We start from the raw sequence: 12300 nt of genomic DNA on the forward strand, positions 1-12300 counted from the left end.
GCCCGCCTGGGGCATGCCGGATACGCGGACGCAGCAGGGCCGCACCTCGACCAGCCGGGCGCCTGTTTACGCCCCTCCGCGGGAGGACGCCGACGGGCCTGTCACGTGACGCTTACGTCACGTGCCGCCCGGGGGTTGGGAAGAGGCGTTGCCCGGGCGACGCCGCCGCGCTGGGAGTGGGTGTGTGGCGGCGGGGGCGGCCTTCTGCGCCCGCCGCCCGCCCGGCCTGGCCTTCGGTGGCTCCCGGGCCCGGACGCCGGCGGCTCGGGAACTCAGCCCGGCTTTATGAGGCTGTCCTCGGAAGGCGACAAGGCGACTGCGCGCGGAGTCAGCGCGCGCTGGGTCTGCGTTGGCGTGCCGCGGTGTTCGCTTAGCTCCCTAACCTGGCGTGGAAGCCGGTGCGCACAAGCTCCTCTCCCCGCCAGAGGAAGGCTTTGGGACTTCGGACTTTTAAATTATGTTTTAATGCGCGCGGGGATTCGTTTTCCAAACTTTGCACAGGTAAACTTGCAGCCACTTCCATAGTACTTACTATAAATTGCATAAAAGACTAAGTTTGGATTATTTCTTAGTGAATTCACTCGTGAGTAATCCCTCTGAAAAGTTCCGGAGCCGTTCTGTCCAGGAGTGCTCACACAGCTAATCAAGGCCCTCCCCGTGATTCTGATTACCTCGCACTCTTGGCTGACAGCAGGTTGTCCGGTGGAAACACTGGGCTCAAAGTAACCTCCACGTTACAGCAAAGTCAAAACTTGCTATAACCCGCGTACAGTGCCGCATTCTGAAGAGTTGAAAACGTAAGGATGCGTTTTCTCCATACTCCTCTTTGTGTAAAGTGGGTTATCAAGGCCAGTGGCCACGACCTGGCTGGCTGTGCTGCTTCTGACAGCAGATGTCCCCTGAAGGCAGGAAGAATATCTGCAGTTACTCTGCCTGAGCCAGAGCCGTGCCTGGTAAACAAAAGCTGGTTGACTAATCTGTGGATGTGGAACCTGCCTGCTTCCTTCGGGAGGAAGTGGCAGAACCTTCTTAGTTGCAGAGGGGTCTGTTAGTTACAAAGAAGGGCTGAAGAGGCAAAAGCTAGGTCCTGGCTCAGCCATTACTATCTGGGAGACAGACTTAACCTTTCTGAGCCTCTCGTCATCTATTAAAATAGATAGATAGATAGATAGATCTGCTGAAGTCGTGGGATGGAATAAGATCATGGCTGCACAACAAAGTCCCCAACACATACAATGTCCCTGAAGGAAAGGGGACCTCCAACTTTAATATATCCAGGTCCTGGGTTGAAATTTTTTTAGTTGTTTTTGCCATAGGGCACGTGCACTTGCCAGAGACAGAGGGAAAATGAGAAATCACCCCTCCGAGGGAATGGCCATACCACAATCCCTTCTCTTCCAGTCTCCTCTCCAAATTCTGGGCATGCACATCCAAATTGATTTTCAAGCCACCAGGTCCAGGGCTCAAACCATGGCTGGCCATGTGAGAGTCCAGTGTGTTAGCCACTAAGATCACCCACTGGCCCCCCGGGTCTGAATTCTCGCCACCTGGATTCCGGTTAAGGATGGGATTACTAGCAAGGAAACAAAGCACAACTGGGAAAAAACTGCCAGTGAGGGAATTGCTCCCATGTGACCGGGTGCTCGTTTCAGGAAGTTACTGGTCTTGTGGCGACAGCTTCACTGCAGATCCTCCCTGCTTGTGTTAATGGGAACTCCTAATACGCTGCTGTTCCATAGCCTCAGCCACACAGGGACTGCCTACCCCTTCGTAGGATTTGTAGGCTGGGGGTGTTACTCAAGAAGGAAGTCAGGCTTGAGCCAAGTGAGGGAGCTATTCTGAGAGCCATTAACATCCAGCTCTCCACCAAATGGTTAAATATATAAACAAGTTCTAGTTTTATTTAGGCTGTCTTCATTGCGAACAACAAAATGTGTTACGTTCAATAAAACATTGCAAATATATGTGACTCTACAATGGCCTTCACCTAACATGGTGAATGTACTAGTGTTCCCACTAGACTGATAAATGTAAAAAATAACGGGGAACTTGCAACGGAGAAGAGACGGACAGAAACCTACTAAGGGCTCACAAAAACTATGATGTGGTAGAGCCAGCCCTGACTTCATGTTTACTGATTCCAAATTGAAATCCCTTTTCCCTTTTATTAGTAACCTAAAGATAAGTTTTACTATCTTTGTTCAGTCTTTCTGGGGTTTAGCCTTCCTACACTAAACTGATAACAATTTTTGTTTCACATCATGTCTGGTTTTTTTTTTTTTTTTTTTTTTTTTTAGAGGTTTTTGCTATAGAGCACATGCACTCGCCAGAAAGACAGAGAGAGACAGAAAGCGAGAAATCACCCCCCCCCTCAGGGGGAATGACCATGCCTAAATCCCTTCTCCTCTGTTCTCCTCTCGGGATTTGGGCACGCACACACACACGCCCGGCATGAGTTTAAGCCACTGGGTCCAGGACTCGAACCGTGGTCAACTACATGGGAGTTCAGCGACAGAGCCATTATGCTAACTGCTGGTCCCAATGTCTGGTATTTTTTTAAAAGAACTATTTAGTTTTTATTTATCATTATGATTTTTTTTTAATTTGCTACAGAGCATATGTGCTCACCAGAGAGAGACAGAGAAGGAAAGAGAGAAATCAAACCGTCAAGTCCAGGGCTCAAACTATGGCCAGACATGTGGGAGCCCAGCACCTTAACCACTGTGCCACCTGCTGGCCCCAGGTCTGGTATGTTTTAGAGGTGGAACTAATAGGATTGCATATTGATTAGACATGGATATGAAAATAGAGTGAAAGTTGATTCCAAGGGTTTTGGTCTATACAACCAAAAAAATGGACATGTGATTTATTGAGGAGAGAAAAAGGGTTCTGTGCAGTCTGGGGGAGTAGAAGAGAACCCAGAATTTCATTTGGGGCATGCTAAATTTGATACACCTACTAGACATCCAAATGAAGATGTAAAGTTAGCAGCTGGATAGAAGAGACTGGAATTTAGCAGGGAGATTGGTTGGTCAATTGTATTTAAAGTTACAGGATTGAATGAAATAACACAGAGCAGTAACCTTCATACTTTTGACCTCTACCCAGGTATAAGGGGAGTCCCAGATTTGAAAAGTCTTGCCTATGTTTACCAGTTCCAAAGAACACACCCAGAGGTCCTGCAGGGGAAGACATAAGTTTTCTTACTAGGGAAGCTCTGCTGATGGCCGCATGGAGACTGGTCTGCGCAGCCAGGAGCAAAGGCTCTGGTTATATACGTTAAGGTGGAAGAGTGCATTCATCCCTGTAAGATCAGCAGACTCCTTGTCTCCAAGGCAGAGATCTGGTTCTTACAAACATTGTTTGAGGATGACAATAAGTTATCGATTAGCAGAGTTGTCGAAGCTTGTACATTAACTTCGTGCCTCTGATCTGGGGATATTGACACTGGGGAGGGGTGCATGCCTCCAGAATGCCTCCAGTCACAAGCCAATTCCATGGGGTAAGGGAATGGACATGCAATGTTCACCAGGTCTAGTCGGACTAACGGCCAGGTCTCAGAGAGAGAGAGAGAGAGAGAGAGCAAGCCGAGAGGGAGGGAGGGAGGGAGGAAGAGAGTTCAATGTATGGAACCTATCCTCAGTAGGATACAAAATATATTTTACATATTGACCAAATACATGTAAATTACTTAAAAGTTTCCAGAAGTAAATTTACCCTTCCTATTCTCTTTCTCTTCTACTTGATACATATTTTTTTAAATGGGGGGGGGGCAGTCAGCAGGTGGTGTGGTGAGGAAGGTACTCCCACATGGCTGATCACAGTTCAAGTCTCAGACCTGGCAGCTTGAAAATCACACGAGGTGCGGGTGCATGCTTACCCAAAATCCTGAGAAGAATGGAGAAGAGATTGCAGCATGGCCATCCCCCGCCCCCAGGAGTGATTTCTCACTTTCCCCCACACTGCCTCTCTCGGTCTTTTTCCTGTGAGCAAAAACATTCATAATTTTTTCTTTGCTCCTAATTCAGTTGATGTTTTAATCTAGTAACAGTTGTGACATACAGTTTGAAAGTCACAAAAGTTACTGACCTAGGAAACTAATTGCATAATTGCAGCAAAGTAAGAAATCCTAAGGCTAGTCATGTGAACTGTAGACATGAGACAACTAAGAAGGGCAACTTAGAAGGGCAATCAGGGGGAATGAAGCAGGAAAAAGCTAAGAAATGGAAGCAGGTGTGGGGGCTAGAGTGTCTGTCCATGGGGCTAGGGAGAAAAACTGATCTGGCAGAAACTTCAATGCCCAAGGTAAAGTAGGCAAGAGTAGTGGGGGATGTCTAGCTGATTAAGCCATATTCGATAGAGCCAATGAGATAAATCAGTGGGCCCAGGCTTTGATAGAGCCAATGAGATGAGAACAATCAGTGGGTCCAGCCATTCATCAATCGATACAACCTAGATTGAAAAGGTAGGGACCTTGCAGAACGCCACTGCCTGGGCTTTTGGGCCCTTTCTTTGTCGCCTGCCCCTACCTCTCGGGAGCATACTTTCACTTTTACTTAAGAAACTACTTTTTTCTTTCACTATTGGCATGTTTTGTTCAATTCTTTGTCTGAAACATCAAGAATCTGGTTATCATCACAGAAGCCATCCTGCAACAAGAAGAAAGCTGGAGCCAAAGATTCCTGGACACTAAGATAATGTTTAGGAGAGGAGGAAGTGCCTAAGTGTGTCATTCGTTCTGAGAGGTGGAGTCAGATGAGAAAACTGACCTTTGGATTTGGCAGCATAGAGATAGGTGAGACCTTGTGAACAGCACTTAAGATAAAGCAGTGGATATAAAAGCCTGATTGTAGAGATAACAGATGTTGACAGCACATAGATACATTTTTTAATGAGAGAGAGTGTTACTACAGGGCATGTGTACTCGCCAGAGAGAGAGAAATTATCCCGCAGGGGAGATGGCCTGCTGCAATCCTTCCTCCATTCTCCTCTCGGAATTCTGGGCACACATGCACACATACCTAGCATGATTTCCAAGCCACTGGGTCTGGGACTCAAGCATAGTCCACCACATGGGAGTTCAGTGCCTTAACCACCACTCCACAAAGATGACCCTGATACATTTCTTTTTTTGCAGAGAAATGGGACCAGAGTGGGCAAGAGATATGGGGAGTTAAGGTTTTCTATCTAAATATAACATGCTAATTCAAATGGTCTAGTAATGAGTTATGGAAGCAGAAGAGCGTATAATGGTAGGAAGTCCTTAAGTAGATCCTTAGATCAGATGAACAAAAGGGAAATGGGCAAAGGGGCCCAGAATAGCTGTTGGACACGTGGAATTTCTCCCCCAGCTGTATATTAGTGTAATTAAGTGAAGAGATGGAGAAAGGTGCTGGTGGTTTGAGAATAGGGTATGACTATCATCCTGGATACCGTCAGCCCCAGCCCTTAAGTCTCACATGGTTGATTTCTGCACCTTTCTTCTCCTGACTTCTCTCCATGTCTCCCAAGTGTTTTCTTTGTTTGTTTTAATTGCCAGAGGGCATATGTGCACGAGAGAGAGAGAGAGAGAGAGAGAGAGAGAGAGAGAGAGAACACCCAAATGGCAGACTGAACATGTACACCCCAATGTTTTCCCAATTTGGAATGAAATTCAAAGTTCTTGCCTATGAAGTCCTCCACCATCTAGCTCCTTAACTGCTCCAGCCACCTGGCTTCCTTGCTGTTCCCTAGTTTCCTCAAGAGCAGAATACTTCCTTCCATTTCCTCACTTCCATTGTGACTTCACTTGAGTGTGACTTTGTCAGAGAAGCTATCTTTGACCACTATTTGTGAAACAGCACTCCTAGTGAATGTCAGCTTCCCCTGCTTGGTTTCTGTTTTTGACACTCATCTCCATCTGTGACAGACACATCTAGATTCCATTAAATCCATTTGCAATCCTATCTCCTACAACTCTTGCAATTACGTTGGGCCACATGACTAGCTCTGGCCAAAGGACTGTGAGCAAAAGGGTGCATATACACTTCTAGGCAAAGCATTTAAGAAACAGACAGAACTCTCCAGCTTTCTTCCCCCACTGCAGAGACCTAGGAGACCCCACCTTGCAGTGGAGAAGCCAAACAGAAACAGCCCGAATCACTGAGTCCCCTTGTTGGGCAGCTGCACTGGGAAGTCGTCTGGTTCACTGGATTTCCCGAGGGTGAGAAATAACCTTTTTGAGTTAAACCACTGAAGTTTTCAAAGTATTAATTAGTATCTGTTATGGTCTAAATTGTGCCCACCCCCACCCCCCGACACACACACACAAATTCAAATACTGAGGTACTCTTAGTACTTCAGAATGTGACTACATTTACAGATAGGCTATTTAAAGAGGTGATAAAGTTAAAACGAGGTCACTGGGTCTTAATCCAAAAAGACTAATGACTTTATAAGAAGTCACTTCATAAGAGGAGAGTAAAATGACACACACACAGGAAAGACCACATGAAGATATGGAGAAGACAGCCTTTTGCAAGCCAAGGAGAAAAGTTTTAGAAGGAACCAATCCTAACACGTTGATCTTGGACATTCTGCCTCTAGATTTTAAGAAAAGCCCTGTTGTTTAAGTCACGCAGGCAACTGTGCTTCATTACACAGCCTCGGCAAGTGAATGCGGGTCCTAATACACCATCTGACGTATTTATGATAACTCCAGTTATGAGCTGTGCGACCTGAGACAGCTTGAGGTTTTCTTAACCACCAACTGCAGGTCTCACTACCCTCATCTTTGGAAAGGTGAACAACATTAAACTTAACGTAGTTTGGAACTGGTGACTGCTCTAATTTTAAGTGCCGCAGTGCCATGAACAAATCACAAGCTTGGAGTCTGCTCAGTAGGGATTTAAATCCTCTCTCTGCATATCTGAGGCAAGCCACTATACTTCTAAGTGTTATTTTCTCATTCAGTAAGCTACTCCCTGCGTAATATCTGAGAGGAGTAAACGAGACCATATCAAGTTTTTGGCACATGGGGGAGGGGACTTCAAAAAGTTCATGGGAAGATCAAATTCAAGTATGAGTTAAGGCACAGCCATTGTTCACAGCAGTAACCCAAGTGCCCTACAAGGCTGGAAGCTGTGTGGCTGAATCCAGGTCAGCGTGGAAGCACGCCAGGCACAAGTGCAGGTGCCTAGGATCCTCAGGAGCTGGAGGACTGAGAGCCCTACTGAAGATCCTCTCCGCATCTACCTTCTCACGCACCCACGCACTACCATTTTTTTAAAATGATGCAAAAGAATTTGAAATCCATGCATGGTTTTATCATAATACTCGCTTCCCTGAACATTTAAAAGACACCTTCTACCACATAGTGGGTACTTTAATGATTCACTTTTGTTATTTTTTAAAATTGGTTTCCCACCCACAATGAGCCAGAAGATGAATATGGCACGCTTTTGGCCCTTCAGGAGCATCCGACTGGTCGAGAAGACAGCTATGTGCACTTCAGGATTTTAAGAGGGAAACTAACTTAATCTGTGGGTAACTGTCGTACAGATTCCTAAAGCCTTCAGTGCCCTGAGGTCTGAAAGCTTTCTATCAGTCAGAGGAAGCTCAGACTTTCTCCCAGGAATCAGTATGGCCCTAACTCACACTAGGGACCAATAGCTAGAGACATCTTAGCAAGTGACTGAACAGGTCCAGTCACTGGCACAGTGGTGAGGAGACTTACCTTAGATCCACTCCAATTTGTGTGTGTGTGGGGGGGGGGAGGTTTTTGCTATAGGGTGTGTGTGCTTGCCAGAAAGACAGAGAGACAGAAAATGAGAAATCACCTCCCCAGGGGGATGGCCACGCCGCAATCCCTTCTCCTCCATTCTCCTCTCGGGGCCTTGGCAGGGACGCACACACGCCCAGTGTGAGTTTAAGCTACTGGGTCCAGAACTCAAACTGCTGTTGACTACATAGGAGTCCAGCAACATCGCCATTATGCCAAGTGCTGATCCTTCCACTCCAATTTCAAGACAGCCATACCTTTCCCCACTGGCCCAGTTTTCAGAAGAGTTCATTCTCAAACTAAGCTTTTCCTATGACTTTTTTCTTAAACCTCTGACACTGGTATATGTACTTACGAACTAAACTAAAACAACCAGCAAAAATTGTGCATGGAAAATTAGAACTTACTAGTTCAATGTTTATTCATATAGAGGTACTGATGATTGTGAGCTCACATTGTTTTACATATATCATAGCTGTATTGTCTACCAGAAAAGGTGTTCTCTTAATTTATGCAAAAAAAGAAAAAGAAAAAAGAAAAGGCCAAGTAGGCTTTCTTTCAGGGATGCATAAATGGTTCAACATACACAATAAAATAAATGTAATACATTACACTAACTGAAGGAAAAACGTGTCATATGATATCAATTGATGCAGAAACAGTATTTGATAAAGCACATCTCTTCATGATTAAGATTCAACAAAGTAAGTCCCGAAGGCACGTTATTTTTTTTTTTAAGAGAGATTTTTGCTATAGGGCACATGCACTCGCTGGAGAGACAGAGAGAGACAGGCAGACAGCGAGAAATCACCCCCTGGGGGGATGGCCATGCCACAGTCCTTTCTCCTCTATTCTCTCAGGATCTTGGGAATGCATGCACACGTGCCCGGCCTAAGTTTTAAACTGCTGGGTCTGGGACTTCATCCACTGTCGACTATGTGGAGTCCAGTGATGTAACCATTATGCCATGTGCTGGTCCCCAGAAAGTATATTTCTTAACACAAAAAAAGCTGTGTATGACAAACCCAGAGCTAATAACATAGTCAGTAGGGGAAAATTCAAAGTTTTTTCTTTCAAAACTGGAACAAGACAAGGATGTCCACTTTCTCCACTCCTATTCAGCATAGTACTGGAAATCCTACTCAATGCAATCAGCAGAGTGAAATAAAATGTATCAGCACTGGAAAAAATTTAATTTTCCTTGTTTGTTGAAGACATGATTATGTACATAGAAAAGGCTAAAGAAGCCACCAAAAAAACTCGAGGATGATAAAGAAATTCAGCAAAGATACAAGATGCAAATTAGCATATAAATATCAGTAACATTTTTATACTCTTAACAATGAGCATATGGAGGCAGAAATGAAGTCAATTCCATTTAAGATAGCCACAAAAAATAAAATATCCATGAATAAATCCTAAAGTAAAAAGAACATTTAACAATAAAAAGTTCTCATTTGAAAAAAATACACATAGTAGATGTCATAATGAGGATTTCAGAAAATATGAAATTAATCTAAAAGGGTATATTATTTTTTTTGAGAGGTTTTTGCTATAGGGAGCATGTGCTTGCCCGACAGACAGAGAAAGACAGAGAGAAAGCGAGAAATCACCCCCCAGTGGGGATGGACACGCCACAATCTCTGCTCCTCCCTTCTCCTCTTGGGATCTTGGGCACAGACGCACACATACATGCCCGGCGTGAGTTTAAGCCACCGGGTCCAAGACTCGAACCGCAGTTGACTACGTGGGAGTACAATGACATAGCCATTACACCAACTGCTGGTCCCAAGGGTACATTCTAAGTTTAAAAACGATCTCTACTGTCAAGATTACTTGAAACTGAAAAGAAATTGAGAAATACAGAAAAAGGAATAACATCTCTTATTATGGATTGGAAAAATTAACATAGGTAAAATCTCAATAATATCCAAATTTAATACAGCTCCTATTAAAATCCCAGCAACAGTCTTACGAAAATAACAACAGTAAAATTAGTCTGAAATCACAAAGATCATAATGCCGAAGCAACACTATACCAGAAGAGCCTAAGTGGAAGCATCTTACTACCTAACTTCAAAATCTATTGCAAAGCCATAATAACCAAAATGGCATAAAAACAGACACATAAGACTGATGGAACAAAATAGAGAATCCAGAAATAAAACCAATGACACACAGCTAACTGATTTTTAACAAAGGGCACAAGACAAGTGAAGAAATGATAGTCTTTTCAACAAATGGTGCTGGGAAAAGTATATATCCATCTGCAGAAAAATGAAACTAGATTCCCCATGTCTCACCCTACAAAAATTAATTCAAAAGGTATTAAAGACTTAAACATCGGAGCCAGCAGGTGGCGTGGGTGGTTAAGGTGCTAGGCTCACAAATGGGTTTGAGTCTCAGACATGGTGGCTTGCTTTCTCCCTTTCTCTCTTTCTATATTTCTCTGGTGAGCACATGTGCCCTATAACAAATTTTAAAATAATACTTATAAAATATAAAATTAAATAATTCTTTTTTTTAAAAAAGAGACTTCCAACATAAAGTCTAAAACCATAAAATTACTAGAGAAAAGCAATGGAGACACACACCGAGATACTATATAGTAGGCAAAGATTTATTAAGACCCTTAAAGCAAGGGCAGTAACACCAAAACTAAATAAGTGCAATTGCATAAAGATAAAAATCTGCATAGCAAAGGGCACCATAAATAAATAAATAATAAAGAGACAACCCACGAAATGGAGTAAATATTTGCAAATTGTACGTGAATAACGGATTGGTAGCCAGAATATGTTAAGAAGCTCAAAAACAAAAACAAAGAAAAAGTGCTGGCAAGGTTGTGGAGAAAAGGGAAACTTTGCATATTGCTGCTGGGAATGTAATAGTACAGCCACCAAGGGAAACAGCATGCAGGCTCCTTAGAAATCTAAAAACTGGATTATCAAATGACCTAGCAATCCCACTATTGGGTATGTACCTAAAGGACAGAAAGTCACTAAGAGAGACATTTGCACATCTCTGTTTGTTGCAACATCATTCACAATAGCTAAGTACCCAACAACTGATGAATAGATTGGGAAAATATGGATATTTTCATATACACCATAGAATTTTGCCATTAGGACAACAAAATCCTGTCTTTAGACACACAGTAAATGAACCTAGAAGAGATAATGCTAAGTGAAATAAGGCAGACTATGAAAGACAAGTATGTGCCTGCTTAACATGTAACAAATATCTGTACTCTATGCTTTTAAGTTGCTCAATTTCTGCCACAGAGAGAGTAATGGTAGATATCAGAAGCTTTTTGCAGGGAGGGGATGAGTTTATGTGAAACTTTTTAATTAGCATAAGAATGCATATAAGTAGGGGAAGAAGCTATAGGATAGTAGACCACAGCAGGAAAAAAATAATAATTCAATACATACAGCCACTCCTCACGTAAAGACCTATCTGCTTAATGACCACGAGGAATTACAACCAATTCTTCAGCATGGGGAATCCCTTCTCAGTTTGTGAGTCTCGAGACTCTCCTTTATCATGTTTCATCTTGTTCCCAAAGCATTTGCTATCATGAGACTATACATTTTGTCCATAAATTTGTACTTTATCGTATACCCATACTAGTATTCAGAATAAATAAAAACGATTATTCCAGATTTATATTATTGCATTGTGGTGTGTCTTGTAGTTTTCTGGTGCTTATCTAAGGTATAATTTTGGTATGGATAGAAATACATTATTCTAGTGTGAGGTAGTGTAACATCTATTGAAAAGTACATGCTCTCAGAACTGGTTCTGAGAACATGGCAATGAGTGTACAAGTGTGTATGTGAATGAGCGCACGAGAGGGCCAATGTGTCTACATGTATGTCTTTTGTGTGGGACCCGGGAGCTCTCTGGGAGCCACCACAGCTGTGCTACCACTTGCCCTAGCACTTCTTGCTGTGCAGATTTAGGGTATACACCATTGAGAAACTGTCAAAACCTACCTTGGGATGAAGACATCACTGGTTCCCTGGTCTTGCTGTTGCCACCTACTGTGCTGGGCTGAACTACACAGCTCCACTGCCAGGATCCATGGTCTGGAAATTGATATATTAATTGGGGAGGCAGCTGTTTGTTTTCCCTCCCACCAGGCACCACTGGAGCCATGAGCCTGCAAGAGACTAGCAGGCTGTAACACAGTCCCACTGCTAGGACCCAGGGTTCAGGAACTGAAATATTCACTAGGAAGGCGGCAGTTGCTTGCCCCTCTCACCCTCAAATCCACCGCTGGAACCATGAGCCTGAGGGAGACTGAGCTGACCATGGTGCAGCCCTACCGCTGGGTCCCAGGGTCCAGGAACTGAAATATTCACCAGGGATATAAGTTACCTCACCCTCCACAGCACAACCGCAACTGCAAGTCTGAGAGAGACGAAGCAGAAGGCATGCGTCCCACCATTGGGTCCAAGGTCTGGGAAATAAGATATTGACCAGGGATGTAAGTGTTACCTCTCTCCCCGACTGCATGTCATTGGAAATGGGAGCCT

Source organism: Tupaia chinensis, unplaced genomic scaffold, assembly GCF_000334495.1.
Source record: "Tupaia chinensis unplaced genomic scaffold, TupChi_1.0 Scaffold000217_1, whole genome shotgun sequence".
Classification (NCBI taxonomy): domain Eukaryota; kingdom Metazoa; phylum Chordata; class Mammalia; order Scandentia; family Tupaiidae; genus Tupaia; species Tupaia belangeri.